We start from the raw sequence: 20,094 nt of genomic DNA, 5'->3' as shown, positions 1-20,094 counted from the left end.
CTGCCCCACGGTATGATCCACATTTTCACTGTATTTGATGTTGGTATAATTTGTGGATAGGAAGAGAAAAAAATTGTTTAAATAGCGATTCAGGGGGACCCATTGCAACAATGAGACATACAAGACATTATGTTGAAAAAAGAACTTTACAAGTTAGGCCGGGAGGAGGAGGGTTGTGGGGAAGAGGGATCAGACGCAGGAGTGAAGGTGGAGATGGGAAGGAATTGGAAGGGGAAAAAAAGGAGAAGGCAACAATGCTTGATAAGAAACGTACTCATTACCTTGCCCATATAATTGTAACATTGCTATAGGTTTTTTCAAAATAATAAATAAATAAATAAATTCATTATTGAGTTTTTGGCCAATATATTTTGAAAACAATGCCATGAATTTATGAAATAAAAATAGAATCCTAGATGAGTGTGTTGGCCTTATTGCCTCTCTAGATTTACAGAATGACGTTAGAATATTACCTCAATCCCTATACAAAAAGGAAATAAAAATAATTATCACCTAAATGGGAGATGTAAAAACCTATAAAACATAAATGTAAACATTCATAACATTGGATCAGTAAAGCTTTCTAATAATTTGACATGAAAACATTAATGGCTAAAGGAAAGCAATAATAAACGGGATAATATCAACTGATAACCTTCCATAATTCAAAGGACACTATAACAGAAGTGAAAAGATGTCCAAATAGGGAAAACATATTTGTTAATGCTACAATGTTAATGTTACAATGATCCTGAGTCTTAAATAATTTATATCTTCTAATTCTGTATAAATGTTTTCTGAATAAGACATTTTTTAAAAGAACATATGTAAATTAGTAGAAAGAAGATATGAAATAAGCCCCTCTTTAGTATCTAGGAAAAAAGAAAAAAAAGAAAACTCACTAGTGTGACTAAAATATAAAAAGAGCATACAAAGTATAGCAACGCATTAGAAGTTGATATACTCCACAAAGTGGATCGATTTGTACAGTACTGCAATCATTTTAGCAAGTAAGTTTTCAAGTCTTCAAAAGGTGAAAAAGAATTGTAAACAATCCAGCCATTACACTTCTAAGTATACAATAAAAGGAGATAATACATTGCATATGAATTACTGTAAAAAATATTGATAAAAATATTTCACACAAAATACAGACTACCTAAAAAGATGTGTTCAGTGTTGGCTAAAATTTTTTTGTAAACTACAACTTTTAAAACAAAGATGTGATTTCTGCTTATTTTGAGTTTGTACAGATGTAACACAATCAATAGTGTATGTGATAACTGGAATACCTTGGAATTAAGTATCACTTATAAGTAATTAATAACCCTTTCTGGAAGAAACTTGTAGCAAATGACAGAAGACCCAAGTATTTGCTTCTGCATTTTATGAAAGCTATATGCTACTTGCTCAAGCCAATTGCTTTTCTCTACTTTGCTAGAAAAACAGGGGGACGTTGCAATGATGAGATATACAATGCACTTCACAATTTAGGCTGGGCAGGTAGGAGGGGCGATTGTAGTTGTGGAGATAGAGGGCAGGGACAGAAGGGGAAAATCAAATGAAGAGGCAACAATGCTTGATAAAAAATGTACTTATTACCTTGCTCATATTGTAACCCCTCTGTAATGTATTTTCACATTTAACAAAACTTGTTAAATAATTTTTTTAAAAAAGATAACAGGCAATAGTATTAAAAAAACAAAATACACAATAACATTTATTTATTCATGAAAACAAGAAATGAAAAAGAAAAATAAACAAAACAATTCTACTTAGGGAACTCCAGTACTAGTATATATGAAAATGTTCCTGCATGGCAACATCTACTGGTATTTTAGAACTTTAATTTCTGCAAACATATGAAAACTAGAACCAAAATACAAATATAGTCTTAGAGTGAACCAGCCTTGGAATCATTTTCTTGTTTTGAAATTATGAAAAAAATGGATGCAATTAAGAAAATGATCCTCTCCTTTGAAAATCTTTTAAAAATGTTTATTACTTATAGTAATTCAAAAAGCAATCAAGAGTAATTTTATATAATCATTACAAATATCATTTTCATACTATCCATTTTCATACTATTACCTACATATCATTATTCTTAGTTCCTAATCATTACCTAAATATTTTAAAAAAATCTACATAGTCATTTCTTTAACATAGACATAAATATGCTATAATTTTTCCTTCACATTTTCCAGAAACATGTATTCATGTTTCTAAGAACTGTTCGCAGTAGTTAAAGATGTTTTTTTTAAAAAATTAAGGAGATACATTTTGTTGTTTGTTGATGTTGATGTTTTTGGTTGCGTGTCCTGGGCACACTCCCTAAGACTTCAAATGCTAAATGCCAGCACATTACCACTTGAGCCACAGAGGTAATTCTGGTTTTTGAGTGGTTAATAGCAGTCTAGCAAGTATTTTTCTCTCTGGGCTAGTTTCAAACACGATTCTAAAATCTCAACCTCCTGAGTAGCTAGAATCATTGGCACTTGGTTTGATATACTTTTTAAAATTTTATTTACACTTTAAGATTTTACTTTCACTGTAATGTGCATCTTTCTACACATAAATTTAGATATGTGTATATATTTCTGATGACAAAATCTCTCTAAAATGTGTGTCTTTCTACACATAAAATTATATATATAATTATATATACATATATAAATATGACAGACTCCTAAATTTTTTTTTTTGTCTGTCGTGGGGCTTGAACTCTGGGCCTGGGCACTGTCCCTCAGCTCTTCAGCTCAAGGCAAGGGCTCTACCACTTGAGCTACAGAGCCCACTTCCAGTTTTCTGGTGGTTTATTGGAGATAAGAGTCTCATGGTCTCTCCTGCCCGGGCTGGCTTTGAACCGCGATCCTCAGATCTCAGCCTCCTGAGTAGCTAGGATTACAGGCGTGAGCCAACAGCGCCCAGCTCAGACTCCTAAAATTTTATGCTACTATTTTTGACCTTTTTCATTTCAAAGACACAAAAATCTATTTTTCTAAAAGTTTCCGATAGTAAAATAGAAATGAGTTTATTACTTTCAAGGGAATTTTAGATATACACATAATGTTGTAGTAACATTTATAGTTTAGTACATAAAAAATCTGTTCAATTCAAATATCTGTGTGTACTGACAGAAAGAGAGGAAGTTAATTTATACTGGTTAGGAATTTTCAACGCTTCAAAAAATCTGTTCAATAATTTGTTATATGTGTATAATCAAGCTACTGATATGGTTTACTTTTTTGTTTCTTTATTCAATATTTTAACAGGAATGCATACACAGTGGTAACATTAAAATTATTAATTAAAATAAAATAATAGCAAAGTCATGGACACATACCAAACTTTTAATAGATGGCACTTACAATGCTAATAATAATTATGATGAAGATGATGATGACCAACCAAAATGACTACCTTGATAGTGTCAATGTTGTGACTGAAAAGGAAAAAAAATGACATCTTTGAAGCCAGATTTCCCATGAATACATGGGACTAAAAATCATTGGATTACATACAATAAGAATAACAAGAGGAGAGTTTCAATATCAAGAAACACATTCACATAACATGGTGGAGACAGTGAAAACTCTCATGCTATTCCTGTAATCTCTCTAATGTATACTCACTCTTCTTGGTGGTATTTTTTCTTCATAAATAAAATGTCTTATTTCCACATGTTGATTATACCACATAAATAATATATAATAAGCTGAATGATTTCTATTGCCAAATGATCTTGTTTGTTCTAGCCTTGGGAACTTTGGAGAAAGTTTTTCAACAGCCCCACAGCCAGTGCCTTCGTTATATATTCCAAGATGATAACCACACATGCCTCAGGCATGCTTCACTCATTAGGCAGAAATCTTTGTCAGTATTAGTTTCTATCCAGTTCACTGCAGAAAATCCATGTATAAAAGAAATCTATGTATAAGTTTATGAAGAACACGGCAATAAATAGAGCAATAAGAAAAATTTTGATGGACAAAGATTTAGTTTTCAACTAAATATCATTAATTCAAATAATATTATCATATACATACTATTCAATAACCAATATTTTCCATTGATATAGTAAGAGTAAGTTCTTCGATACAGCTGTACTTACATGATACAATTTACAAAATGCCACTTAAATTTCTGTAGTTGCTTTGAAAGGACAACAACCTTATATCCATGAAGTAAAATTAATTATTTCTGCATGAAACAATCTGTGGCTTTGTACTAATAAACTGAATTTGACTCTAATTTGTAAGTTAAGGTAGAAATTGTAAGGACTCTTCATTTTTCTATTTCTTGCTCTAAAAGTCAACAAATATATTCTTCTATATTTCTGGTACATTACATATATTTATAAATGAGAAATAATAGTTAATAAATAGTTAATAAATAATAATACTAGAATTTTTTGTATGAGTTTTTCACTCTGTCTGCTTAAAATCAGAGTCATTTGGTGATAGAGAGGACCAATATAAAAACATTAGGGGCGAAAATTAAAAAAAAACATAATCTGTAAAAGATTTTTTGGGACTAGGTGAACAGTGATGAGTACTTGACACAGGTTGGTGTCAGGAGCATAGAAAGGAATGCAAACAAATCATATTAGTGACAGAAGCTGAGAAAATCTGGATCATCCATCTTATCTAATGCATGCAAACAGCAGGGTAAGAAGAAATTTATAGTGCTTCTACATCTCTGGCCAGGCAACTGTGTTAGTGAGATTCTTGGTGGTAAGGATTACAGGTGGAAATGATGGATTTAGGGGAAAAATTCTCTTATAGTTCTAAAGTTTATATTAAACAGATGCAAAAATTAGTCTGTATAGATATCATCAAAATATCCAAGACCATGAATAGGAAAAAAAATAAAATAGGGGCCATTATTAAAAGGAAAAAGAAAAGGAAATTTCTCAAACCAGGGTGAACACTCTGAGTACCTGTGTGGACATGATTGGAAGAAAGATTTAAGTATGGAAACTGGAAAGTAATAAAAACAAATTTAGAGAAGTAAAGAAAGGAAAGAATTTGAAAGAAGTGAAGATGAAAGCTGTTACAGTGATAATGAAGGAAATAGGCTATTTGGGTTTGAAAACTAAAAAGACATAGACAAGGTCGATAAGAACAGTGTTTTGGTGAACTGGTAGATATGTAAATTAAGAAAAGTCCACAAGGAGCCTCTCAATTCTAATACTGTTTGTCTCAAAATGCTTTATTTTTTTCTATTTTCTTTCTTTTTGTTTTTAATTTGAAAGTACTATACAGAAGGGTTACAACTACATGGGCAAAGTAATGAGTGCATTTCTTATCAACCATTGTTGCCTCCTCCTTTGTTTCCCCTTCCCATTGCTTCCCATCTTCGCTCCTACCCCACTACCCGTCCCCTCCAAAGTTGTAAACTTCGTTTTTTGACATAACGACTTGTATATCTCATTTTTGCAATGCGTCCACCTGTATCCCAATTTAACCGATTTGTTTTTGCCTTTCCCCACAACAAATTATACCAACGTCAAATACGATGAAAGCAGGGGTTATACCGTGGTGGAGGGACACACAAAGCAACAAAGAAACAGATATTCAAATGTTTTTTTTTCTTGCGATTGTTTCTAAAATGCTTTAAATACGGAATCCTCTAATGTGGGCCTAAGGATATACTGTGGAACTTTCCTTGTCAGATAGTGAATGCTACCCTATTGTTTAACATTGTCAAAGTACTGGACATGTGAAACAAGATAAGTATTCAAATGTTTTTTTTTTTTCTTGCGATTGTTTCTATATATTTATAACATTTTTTGCTTTGTATGTCCCTCACCCATGGCTGTCATTGTATTTGATAGTGGTATAATTTGTGAAGGGAAAGGGCAAAGCAAACTGTTTACATAGTGATACAGGTGGACCTATTGCAACAATGAGATGTACAAGACTTTATGTCGAAAAACAAACTTTAGAACTTTGGCAGGGGTGTGGGGCTGGGAGAGGAGTGGAGATGGGAATGGATGGGAAGGGGAAACAAAGGAGGAGGCAACAAAGCTCGATAAGAAATGTCCTCATTAACTTGCCCATGTAATTGTAACCCCTCCTTACAGTATTTTCACAATTTAAAAAAAGTGGTTTTTGAACAATGTTCTTAGCAGTTTGTACGGATGAAATGGAAATAGAAAACTGAATTTAAAAAAAAAATGCAAAAAGACAACGGCACGAAGTAGAATGTACCAAGGAAATGTTGAAGTATAATTTCAAATAATGTGCTCATGAGTGCGGATGCATTCAAACAACAGCTTCGGACAATGTACTTGGATAGCTTGGGGGAAAAACTGCTTTAAAATATCCTGGGATAATCATACGCATAGAAGCCCCCAACTCTGACTTTATAATCAGCCACAACATCATCAAGTCAGGCACTATTTTCTGAGATCAAAGTGAGAAAAAGTGTGCTCATCACAGTTAGTTTTCAGATTGTAGTAATGACAATCATATAACTTTTCTTATGTCTTCATATATTTTGAAGCAGTAAAGTGGGAAAACCAAGTAAATATTTTTCATGTACCTAAATTAAGTGGGACATATTATGTTGTTCTCTTTTTAACCTGGAAGCTATATGTTATGTTTGTTTTTTATACTCTAACTTGGGACAATGATCTGTTATCAGTTATTTTCTTCTCCTCCCTTTCTTTTGCCTTTCCAGGTACATACTTTTTTATTTAAAGAGACATAGTTGAGGGGGTGGGAAGGTGGCTCAGTGGTAGAACTCTTGCCTTGCATGCATGAGGCCCTGGGTTTGGTTCCTCAGCACCACATAAGCAAAAAAGAAAAAAGCTGGAAATGGCGCTGTGACTCAAGTGGGAGAGTGCTAGCCTTGAGCTGAAGAGCTGAGGGACAGCACCCAGGCCCAGAGTTCAGGCCCCACGACTGGAACAAAAAAAAAAAGAGAGAGACATAGTTGAGCTTACATTTCTAAATTCTTCAATATAATATGATCTTCATACTTCTGGCAGTCTCCAATATCTCAAGTGAATAATTTGTCACTTCCATTTTTATCCTATATTCTATTGATTATCTTCCTGTGTAATTCAGTGCAACATATACATTAGACTCATCCAGATATCTTAATGCTTCTGCCACCACATAATCCTATCTTACTTAGAAATCATGATTTTAGAATGTTTGTGGAAGTGACATCTGTCATTTTTGAATGTTCCTAAGTGATATTTTCATGTAATCAGCTTTAAAACTTATATGCCTCTCAGTAAATGAATGAATCAGTAAAATGTGATATATATGTACACAGTGGAATTCTATGCTTCCATCAGAAAGAATGACGTCGCCCCATTCATAAGGAAATGGAAAGACATGGAAAAATCCTATTGAATAAAACAAGCAAGACACAAAGAAACAGATTCCATGGTTTTCCTCATTTGTATCAATTAGGAAATGTCTAGGAGAGGTCTAGCAGATGAGCAGAATGGCTCAATAGCTATGTATATATGATGCTATAAGATGATGCTGAGCAAAATGAACTCCAAGATAGGTTACCCGAGGTATTTCTTTGCAGTTGATGTTTTTATTGTGTGTGTGTGGGATTGTGTGTGTGTGTTTTCCCCTATGCTTTATCCCCTTCTGTATTTGATTTTGGTACACTGTGTATTGTATATACATTTATCTGAATTAGGGAAGGAAGGAGGAACAACAAAATTGTGAGACAAAGGACAAAAGGGAAATCAATTCAATAGCAATATTCACAAGACAATATGTAGACCTTGTGAGGGGTCTTAGGGTGAAGGAAAAGTGTGAAAAATGTGGGTGGGTGTAACAAATTTGACAATTTATGTATCCACTAATTTTGTTACTGTAACCCCTCTTTACATCACCTGGACAATAAAATTAAATTTAAAAAATAAGGTTCATAAAATGTAATTTTACTGTATTGGTTTAGTAAATATTATTCTAAGTGTATTACCTTTCAAAAATTAATACTATTTGCCATCTAATTTGAATTAATCACCCCTTCTTTATCAGAGGCTCGTTAACTTGAATGGTATCAAACTATATTATATTTTCACAATATTTTCACAATTTGACATTATTTTGAAAAAATGATAATTTTAGTATTGTCTCATAGTAAAGCAGAAAACAGTTTAATTCATAACTTTTAAAAGTAGAAAAGTTGTTAAGAGTACAAAATATATGTGTTCTTGAAAATTTCTATAATTACTACCTGCTCATTTTCAAATTCTCAACATACCGTACCAGAAAGATACAAAACAGCACTTATTTGCATGTTATGTAATTCTGCAATAGATGCAGTTTCCCATTGGGTGTTACATATTGAGAAGTCAATGGAAAAATAACCACATTCTGGTAGAGAATAAACCTGAATCATCTGTAATAATTACTCAAAAGTAAGCATTTGTTTATCAGAATAATTTATTATTTCTATGGCCATCAATCCCAAGCTTTTATGCCATAACGTCATCTTAGCTCATCAGTTTCCAACTTGTAAGCTACACTTTAAAATTCCCTTAATTCACATCATGACTAGCTTATCACTATTGTTAAAAAATATTACACCTCTGCTAATGTGATGACCTTCCAGTTGTGGAAAGAATACTACATTAAACTTTGCTGCATCATTTTTCCCCCATGGCATTCTTGAGATGAGACAATTGCAAAATATTATTTGTATTTATAGTTTTAAATATCATAGATATTCAGGGGGCTAAGACCTGAAGATTATGTTTCACAGCCTACCCAGGTAGGAAGTTTCCTGAGACTCATCTCCAGTAAACTGCTCAGAAAAAGCCAGACCGAAATGGCACTTTCATTCCAGTGGTAGAGAACTAGCATTGAGCACAAACAGACTCAAGAACTGTGTCCAGGCCGAGCTCAGCCCCTAGGACCAAACAAAAAACAAAATAAAAATAAAAACAAACCCCATACCTAGCTTTTTTCTTATGGTATATAGAATCACGTAATTAAGGAAATTCTTCCTATGTTACATATAGGTAGAAGAACCAGGATTTCACAGAAATACTCTCTTCATATCATGTTACCCTGAAAAATTGCTCTTTTTCTAAATTTATAAATTAATATCCATTTGCTGGCAACTGTCTAGATTTTTCACATTATTATTTCACACATGAACTGTTTAAATTATCTATTAACTAAGTTCTAATTTCTCCTCTCTTGAAAAAATATTCTAGGCATAATAGAATGCCAGAATCATTTGGGAATTTGTAAATTAAATCCTCTACTTAAAAAGAATTTTGTAGTATCCTATAGAATACCCAATTACAAACAAAACCAAAATATTTATTTTAAATCTAAATTCTAATTAGCAAGGTCTACAAAGTCCTACAATAGATGAACGTCCCTATTTCTCCAGGTTTCAGCTTTTGTAATCCTTTGGAATACAACAGAATGATGCTTAGGTTTTCCAATTTTTGGTTGGGAACCACGAGCGCTTTTGCATCAGAAAACGTTCACTAATGAAGAGAGCATTTAGAACACATATGAGGATTGATTTGCATTTCAATAGGAAAGTTGACTTCTCAAAACATAATGACCAAATTAACCCAAACTGTATCCGTTTCTTGCAGTTTGGTTTATTTTATTGAGACAAAATTATACTACCTTTTCCAAGGAAGACATCACTATGTAATTCCAATTTCTAATCTCCTGTCTCAGACTGACTGCTAGAATGCCAGCCTTGTATCACATTGCCTTGCCATAGTTTGTTGGCTTATTTAATCTACAGACAGAGTAGCAATTCTGAACTTCTATGATCTTATCCACTAAAATGATTGCTCAGGCAGTTTATGTATTATTTTGAAAGATGTTCTAACATTTTACACATTATATAAATATTTTCTGATGCACCTGGAGTAGTTTCTGATTCATTCCTCCATGGATCAGATACCTTTAATAACCATTACTCAAATTTCTTACTATCTCTGCTCCCTACCTATGTAATATTCTCAAACTTTTTAGAGGACAGTTCACATGAGGACTTTCTAATATTAAAAATTATCGATTCCAGTTTTACTCAGAACATATTTTCTATTATTTTGTAACTTTTCTACTCATTCTGAGTTGTTTCATTGGTGTACGTGTGTTTGCACATACAAGGTTCCTCTGTGTATATGTGTATGTTTGTATGTACGTAAGTAAAAGCCTCAAGCTCTTATTAAGCAATCTTGCTCATGACTAGTATTCCATCACTTGAGCGATTCTTCCAATGAAGCTTTTGACTGGTTAATTATAGGTAGTGTCTCAAAAACTGTTCTGCCAGGGCTGGCTGCAAATTGCATTTCCCATCCTCCTTTACATTCTTAGGTTTTATTTTTCCAGGAGTATCAACTTTTAAACTGGAAGCATTTTTTGTGAGTGTGAAGTGTAAGTTGTATCCACAGATTTTTAACTCAAGAATTCATATAAATAAAGATGAACATACACACTACATATCCTGAGTGTACACAGTTCGAAATGTGATCTTAAACTGGGTACCAGTTGCTCAAGCCTCTAAACCTATCTATTCAAAAGTCTGAAATTTGAGGACTGGGGTTCAAAACCATTCTGGAAAGGAATGAGACTCATTTTTTTTTTTTATTTTTTGTTTTTGTTTTTGTTTTTTGGTCAGTCATAGAGCTTGAACTCTGGGCTTGGGTGCTTTTCCTCAGCTCTTCAGCTCGAGGCAGCAATCTACCACTTGAGCCACAGTGCCACTTCTGGTTTTCTGCGTCGTTTATTGGAGATAAGAGTTTGACAGACTTTCCTGCCCGGGCAGGCTTTGAACCAAGATCCTCAGATCTCAGCCTCTTAAGTAACTAGGTTTACAGGCATGAGCCACCGGTGCCCAGCTCCATGAGATTTTTATCTCCAATAAATTAACCACCAGAAACCTGGAAGTGGCACTATGGCTCAAATGGTAAGGCATTATCCTTGAGCTGCAGAGCTGAGGGACAACATCGAAGCCCAGACTTCAAGTCCCAGAACCAACAAAAGAAAAGAAAAGAAAAAGAAAGGAAATGTGATTTTAGCCACCAGTTCATTACTAATATAATTCCTGCTCTCTCAACATGGCCTTTTTTCAGTTAAGTTCATGCTCTTCTATCTGACTTGCTTTGGAACCAGAATTATTCTTTCTTCCTACTTTTTTACCAATTTATGTGATTAACAACCATGAATTAGAGCCAGTAGGTGAAAGAGAGTGGCTTCATCCTTGGCTTTACTGTTTCAATGTTGTCTTATTTAAGAGTCTTCTATAGTGTATTGAATCTTTATAATTAAACACAGTACTTCTCTATTATTCCTCTTGTTCCCCTACTGTTAACCCATGTACACTTGGGAAATGATGCACAACACACACACTCACACATACAATTTTCTGAGAATCTTCTTCCCACTTAAAATTGGCCTTAATTTACAGAGCACTTATATAATTTGAACTCAATGTACTCCTGGATAATGTTTTTATAAGACATTTAAATTTCGTATTTTCTCTTTACTAAGTTGTCTCTGAAACAATTGCTACCTCATGTCCAAAGATGTCCTTACGCTATTCCAGTGGAGCAAGAAAACATCCATTGTATATTATCACCTTTATTAGAGCAGCACCATAGATTCTTTTTTTGGGGGGGGGGGGTTCCGGTCATTGAGCCTGACCTCTGGGCCTGAGTGCTGTCCCTCAGCTCTTCAGCTCAAGGCTAGTGCTCTATCACTTGAGCCACTTCCAGCTTTTTTCTTTTTACTTATGTGGTGCTGAGGACTCGAACCTAGGGCCTCAGGCATGCAAGGCAAGCACTCTACTACTCAACCAACTTCCCAGTCCACAATAGATTCTTAATGGAAGTAACTGGAAGTAACTGTTTCTGTAAGTGGAAATTGATCAAGGAGAGGAATTGAACATAAAGAATGACAAAATTCAAGGTAATGTGTGCTCTCTCCTTTTTACTGTACAAGAAAAGAATCAAAGGCTTGAAGGTAACTCTGTTCCTGACTAGTTTGAGTGTGCTCACTACTCACAAAAACTTGTCTGGAAACTTCTCAGAGTATGACAAAAGGAAACTTTGTGCAATTTGAAGGCCAGCATAGAAAAAAAGGAAATAACTCTGTTTTCAAAGAGTTCTACTGTAGAGAAACAAAAACATGGAAGTTTTCAAGTGCCTTTTGGATGGATATTTCACTTAATGACACTATGTAGACAAAACATGGATATTTCAATCAAATAATTACATTGCACCTATGCAGTCATAATTGAGATAGCAAAAAATATGTCCTCTTTCCTTGTTGTTACATTAATGACTGATGAGCTATCAGACACATTATCATCCTCTGCCTACTAGATAGGTGGACTTTATATCAGAAAATGTTCATAGAGAAATAAAGACAGATTTTTAGAAAGCAAAGGAGATCAGGTATGAAAGAACAGCATAGAAGGAGTTATAAGTTGGTACATAGAGGTTAAGAACTAATATAAGAGATTTAAAATGCTAAATGCAATGAGGAATAAGCCTAGATGAATAAGACTAATTCTTCAATATCCAAAAATGGCTCCATGGAACAGTTTCTGGTATACCTTAATTACTATCATTTATTCCTTCCATCTGAAGTTATTCCTTCTCTTTTGTCATAACTATTACTTAGCCTCTGCATTTTTGGTGCTGTTACTGACTAAAAAGATTTCCAAATCTCAATTAGATTAACATTATCATTGTGATTAGAAGAGACCACTCAGAAGATTGGAATATTTGAATTTCTAGGATTAATTTTCACCTGTTATCTAATCACATTCCTAGAATTAATTGCCATGACATAATGAACATTTTTTTTTAACACAGTATCCTAATATAGGTAAAGTACATGAATTAGGGACTATTCACGTATCAGTATGGATGGAGCAATTATATATTCGAAGTATGGCTTCTTTATTTTGCATTTACAAAATAAATAACCGTTTTTTTTGCCAGTCCTGAGGTTTGAATTCAAGGATTCCCCCCCCCCCCCCAAGGCTAGCAATCTACCACTTGAGCCACCAATTCCAGTGGTTTTTTTTTTGTTGTTGTTTATGTGGTACTGAAGAATTGAACTCATGGTTTCATGCATGCTAGGCATTCTCTGAACCATGAAGCCACATTTCCAGAGTCCTAAATAACTTTCTTAACATGGTATTACATCATCATTCCATTACAAAGAATTACAATTTTGGCCAGGTGCTGAAAAGGAAGTAGAAAACAATACTAAGTCCAGTAAGACTGGCATTCCTATCACATCACTAAGGAAGTACAGTGAAGACCTGCAGGACTCATAGAGCTGTTGCATTGCTCCCCGGGCTGGCTTTGAACTGCGATCTTCAGATCTCAGATTCCAGAGTAGCTATGATTACAGGCGTGAGCCACCGCCACCTTGCTATTAATTTAAATTAAATCTTAAGAAAAATTGTACTAAAAACCATTTCACAAAAGTTGCAGGATATGTAACAAATATTACTTTTCATGATATTCTCTATTTCTGTAAACTAAAATAAGAATTTAAACATAATTGTATGTGTGTGTGTGTGTGTGCATGTGTGTGTATTGTTCTTATGATTTGAACTCAAGGCCTGTTCCGTTTTGTTACACAAGGATAGTGATCCAACATTTAAGCCACAACTACACTTCCGGTTTGTGTCTGTTTGTGTGATTAATTGGAGATACGTCTCACCAACTTTCTTGCCAAGGCTGGCTTTGAAGCTCCTGAGTAGAGACGCTCATATTCAGCACAGATATAATATATCTAAGAATACAATAAATTTCTTATTATTTGAATTATAGAGGCTAAATATAATAGAGGAGGAGGCAACTATGCTTGATAAGAAATGTACTCATTACCTCGTCATGTGATTGTAAACCCTCTGTACAGTATTTTCACAATAAAAAACTTATTTGAAATAGCACAAATTAACATATATATATTTATTTAGTTATGAAACCGAACCTGCCATGTGGGAAATAATAGTATTCAATTTAGGAAAAAAATATACTCGGGGATTTTAGATGACAAATTGAAATACTCTATTAATTATTAAGAAAATCTCTGAGAGTCTTATCTCCAATAAACCTCCAGAAAACCAAAAGTGGTGCTGTGACTCAAGTGGTAGAGTACTCGCCTGGAGCAGAAGAGATGAGGGACAGTACCCAGGCCAGAGTTCTAAGGCCATGAACAACAAAAAAGATATAAAATAAATTATTAAAATTAATATTAATTGAATTAATATTTATAATTACTCATAACACCCTGGCATGCAAGAGCTTGCTTTTTTCTATAGCCTTAAGAAGTATTATGATAGAAAAGAAGAAAAAAAGACAGAAAGAAAAAAGAAAGAAGGAAAGAAGGAAAGGAAGGAGGAGAAGAAGGGAGGAAGAAAGGTAGGAAGGAAGGAAGGAAGGAAGGAAAAAGAAAACAAGAAAGCAAAAGGAAGAAAGAAAGAAAGAAAGAAAGAAAGAAAGAAAGAAAGAAAGAAAGAAAGAAAGAAAGAAAGAAAGAAAGAAAGAAAGAAAGAAAGAAAGAAGCCAGGGAGAGAGAGAGGGAGGGACAGAGGGAGGGAGGCAGGAAGGAAAGAAGGAAAAATAGGAAGGAACGAACGAACGAACGAACGAATGAACGAAGAGACAGAAAGGGAAGAAGGGAGGGAAGGAAAAAGGCAGGAAGGGAGGAAGAAAAATAATTTAATTTATACAATCTGCTATTTAGCCAAACATAAGCCATGGAAGTTAACCATTTAATAAATCCAAGTTTGCAGTTGTCACTTATCTGCATGTTCTCAGTGGATAAATGAAAACAAGAAATGAAAGAACAGAAATAACTAGGTGATTTTCTCTGTATCTATAGTAAATATGTACACAAATCTTTTTCTCATTATTTTCTAAACATCATCAAATAATTATTTGTAAACAATTTACATTTAGTTATAAATATTCTGAAAATTGATGTAACCAAAAGATGTTAATTTAATATATAATATGAAGATTAGAATTTATAATGCTATTAATATTACAGTCTTCATAGTGTATCAATTATATTATGTATCTTATGAGAGAATTTAGCATGTTCAGATTTAGTTGTCTGTGGGAGTCCTAATAGCAGTGCGTAATTAAAATCAAGGGAGATCTTTATTTGTTGGATTATACGAATGTTTCTGAAATCAATTGTCTCCTTGGAGATTATTCAAATAGTTCAGAAGGGCCTTACAAAGGCTGCACCACATTTACATGGTTACGTCTGATGTGATTCAAGAGGCACTAAACAATCAAACTTTATTTTGCCATCACTGTAATTATTCTCATTGTAAGAAGAATCATTCACATAGTTTACATGATATAGCTTTGTCCTTGTTATTAATTTTATATAAAATAATATCCAAATGATACGCAACACTGTGTCAAAGCAAAAGTTACAAAGTATATTGGACTATGTAACTAACTCCTTCCAGATACACACGTTGAAATCATATTCCCGTATCTGATGACATTAGAATCAACTTTTCAGAGATGACCCTGAAATTATGATCCTGATAAAAGAAGCCTAATATGTGAACATCCAGCAAATAGATTATGATTAAACAGAAAGTGGCCCCCATAAGACAAGTAATTTACTTGGAATAATCAATTTTATAATCAATGTTTGAATTCTTGAGTATGGAAAATATCCTCCTGATAGTTTCAAGGCACTTACATTGAAGTTCTTTCTTTTAACAGCCCAATGGCTGACAAAAAGCAACTCTCTATTCAACTATTATAATTTTCTGATATTTTTATTGTTTTTAAGTAGTTGTACAAAGGAGTTTCCATTCTCCAAACATTTTATGGATACATTGCATCTGGATCAATGTCACCACTTTCCACATTCTCATCCACCCTCGCAATCAACCCCAGTCCTTACTTATCTCAATATTATGTTATGTATGGAATTACTTGCCATTGAACAAAGCAATTTATGTATACAATTCACCTGAAATTGTGTTACCTCTTCAACATCTTCAAAGTACCCCTTCCTTTATGTATTTCAATTCTGGGAAGTATATAATGGATTCTTCCCTGTATTCTATGCTTTTCCCCTTCATTTTTCTACCCTTCTCACATTGCCCCCAAATGTCCTCTCTTGCAGTACACATATCCTGGTATTTATTTTGTGGGAGTTTGATTTAGTCTTTTAAGAGAATTATAGCATTTTCACTCTCCATGGACTCTGACACTTCAGATATTTCATTTGTACCTCCTTGCTTACCATCCACTGTGTCTACTTTTACATTTATACGCACTTTTTACTACCACAAATGAGGAAAATCATGAAGCCTAAGTCTCTCTGGGTCTGGTTTATTTCACATAGCATCATTATTTCGAAGTCTTTCATTGTCATTATAATGGTTCAATATTATACTTTCTGATGCATTAATAGCATTCCATTATATAGCTATGTATGTGTGTGTATGTATATATATATAATTTTATTGATCATTTTTTACATTGAGAGTCATCTGGATTGATCCTACATATTTGCTATGGCAAACAGTGCAAGAATGAACATGATTGTGCTAGAAGTTTCAGTGTGGCTTTGTTTCTGCTTTATTGGATAAATGCACTTGAGTGAAATTGTAGGATCATAGGTATGTCTATATTCATTTTTTGGAGCAACTTCCATAATGTTTTCCAAAGTGGTTGAACAAGATTACATTCCCAAGAGTGTAATAGATTTTCCTTTAAGCCACATCTATCAGTATCTGCGATTGTTAGTTTTCTTCATAATGACATTGTACCTAGGGTGAGATGAATCTCACTGTTATTTAGATTTACATTATTTGATGGAGAGAGATGTGTTTATTGATCATTCTATCATCTTATTCTGAGACGTCTCTCCTTAAGGCCGTAGCCCATATATTAATTGTTTATTTGAATGTTTATTTTTGTTGTGTTTAATTTTTGATATCTAAATATGGGTTAGTTGTGAAACCCTTGTCTGATGCTTACCTACTAAAAACATTCTTCCATTCTGTTCTCTTTCTCTATCCTAACTTTTTTCTTTGCCATGAAGAAACTCTTCAGTTTGATGTAATTCTCTTTATCCAGAAAGAATGATACTGCACCATTCTAAAGGAAATGGAAAGACTTGGGAAAAAATATATTATGTGAAGTAAGACAGACTCAAAGAAATATAGGTTGCATAATTCCTCTCATTTGTTGTATTAGACAGTGCCTATAATTCTACAAGTAATCACACTGAGATGGTGAAAAAGAAAACATTATACTTGGACATGATAAATTATATAGTATTATAAACCTTTACACAGAGAGATCAAAGTAGAATACCTTTTGGGGAGAATCAGAAAGGCTTAATATGTATATGAATATGCTCATATAAAATAATGCTCATGAAAATTATCTCCAAGAAATTGAAATGAGGGTTTTTTTTTATTATTTTTGTTGCTGTTCTTAATTTCTGAACCTTTTGTCTTATATGTAAGTTTGGAAAGGGAAAGGGTGAACACAGAAATAGTGGGACAAAGTGTGAACAAATACAGCGGTGTAACTCACTAGGCGCTACATTGAAAATGAACTATACAACTTTTGGGGGAGGGAGGTTGGGAGGGAAAAATGGGGAGAAAATGAGGGAGGAGGTGACACTGTTCAAAAAGAAATGTGCTTATTTACCTGACTTAGGTAATTGTAACCAGTCTGCACATCACCTTTATAAATTAAAAATTGACCTCATAAAAATGCGAGAGTAGCTATAGTAATCTTAGATAAAATAGAGTTTAAATTAAATTGGAATGAATAGAAAAAGAGACCAAGAAGGACATTATACATTGATAAAGAAAAATGTCCATCAGGGGAATATAACAATGCTAAATATCAATACCTAGATTTGGGGAAGATGGTGGAGCTTTCACAGGTAGCCCCACTATGGGTCCCAGACCAAAAGAAGATCTAAGGGGCACAGCCACCCCTTACCTTAAGAGATACCCTCCAATAAAACTCTAAATACCTGAAAACTTCTTCCACTACAAGAGGACTACCTAGCAGGCAAATATGGAAAGGGAAAACTGAAAGAGTGAATGGGAACCCACACCGCTCAGAGGAGCATCCAGAAACTGAAGAAGGTACACACACTAGACCCACAGAAAATAAGGAGGGAATCTGGTGAAGACCTCCGAGCTGGCAAAGTGTCCCCCCAAACACGTGCCCCCGCCCCCGCAGGGTGGCTACAGTGTAGAAGTGGACTCAACAATACTTCCATTACAATTGCCAGAAATTGGCACCACAAGGTATGCCCCCAAAATCAGCCCATGACTGCAGTGCTAGAGGGCTCCATGTGGTCCCCCACCAACCACACAAAAGGCTTCCAAGAAACCACAGACACAGCCAAACCATCCTTTTAAGCTCTATAGGCCAACTGCCTTGCCAAGCAATCTACTGGGAATGGCTTCCTCCCCACGGGCACCAGGCACAGACCCCAGGCTCTCATATCTCTGGCACCACCAAGCTGCTACAGGCATCTCCACAGATGCACCTAGCAGCCATAAGCAGTCACCCACAAGGCTGCACACCATCAGCTGGCCACCTCCTACCAACTCTGCTACAGATGACCATGGCTCCCTGAAGCCCACACTAACCTTTTACACCAACCTCCACCTGTCCCCTCCCCCCGTGCCAGGACTCCCCACGCTGCCACAGAGGAGACCCTTCAGCATCAGCAGAGCCAATCCTCCACCTGCACCTGCCATAACCAGACCCTCTGACTGGGAACCTGCCAACTCCAACTCGCCCGCCACAGCATAGGGTCAGTTGTCCAGCGTTCCACAAGCTACAGATATCATGAGTAACCCAACTGGGCCCACTCCCATGGTGGCAATTCCCTGTGGGATCCCAAAGCCCTCTGACCCAAGCCTCCTTCCAAAAGTGAGTGGTCATACCAGAACAGAATATGGACATAAGCTCTATTCCTAAGGCTACTGTGGTTACCTGGGAAAGCCTGGGAACACAGCTTCTGGTCTATGACAGCAGTCTCCAATTTTGAAACTCCCCAAACTCCCTCCCATCAGGCCTGAGACTAGGACTATAGATAGCAAGCAGCATCCCCCATCAAAAGGCCATCTGCTCCCAACCAAACTACAAGGAAAGTGGATTACAGAAAGACATACATGGTTCTAAGAGGAATCTCGCAGGACTATGGGGAGAATAAAGCTACCACAAAGAACTCGAAAAAAACTTTTCTTCAGTTTTTTTATTCTTGTTTTTGTTTGTTTTGTTAGTTTCTGTCTGATCATTTGTTGTTTTTATTTCTATGTGTTACTTATGTGTATTCTGATTTAGGATTTGCTATTCTACGTAAGGCTTCTATTTTTTCATCATTATTTTTTTCTCCCACTTTCCAATTTCTTAATTTGTAAGGTTTTTCTCTTCATTTTATTTTCTTCTCACTCTCCCCTTTTCCTTTCTTTCCACATTATACTTGTACTCCATCAGAGCTATACTGCCTATTTCTATACACAAAGTAAGGTCTCTTTTCATGTGTGTAAACAGTAATTTCAGGAGTTAACTTAGATTAACAGACTCTCCACGAATATCTTAATCATCTTTCTCTAATCTGGGAAAGTCTCCCAAATACATTTACATATAATTTCTTTTTCTTACCTTCATTTTGATCCCTAAACTACTCCCTACATAAATTTTTTTCGAATTCTTTTCCACTTCTTACACTTGGTAACAAGGTTTTATTCTGCTCCTACTACATATACCACTCCCCTAAGCTGTATCTTCCCATTTACTATCATTATACCCATGTTCTGTTCTGAATGTGAATTCATATTTCTCCAATCCTAACCCTTCATTTCTCCACCTGCTCCAGCCCATTGATCCCTAACAGTTTATATCTGACCCAATTTACAGTTGGTTCTGTATTTGACCACAAAATTGGTTCCATTTGACTATTTGGAGTACAAGGGTCCCATCTTATTAATGCTAAGGAGCAGACTACTTATCAACCAAGCCCAGGTTATCTCAAAACTTACAACTATACATAATCTGAACCCTGAAACCACAGTATTCCTCTACAAGCAAAA

The sequence above is a fragment of the Dipodomys spectabilis genome, unplaced genomic scaffold (genome assembly GCF_019054845.1).
Source record: "Dipodomys spectabilis isolate Male_0828 unplaced genomic scaffold, ASM1905484v1 ptg000346l, whole genome shotgun sequence".
Classification (NCBI taxonomy): Eukaryota; Metazoa; Chordata; class Mammalia; order Rodentia; family Heteromyidae; genus Dipodomys; species Dipodomys spectabilis.
The sequence above is the reverse complement of the archived record's forward strand: the minus strand, read 5'-3'. Positions refer to the sequence as shown.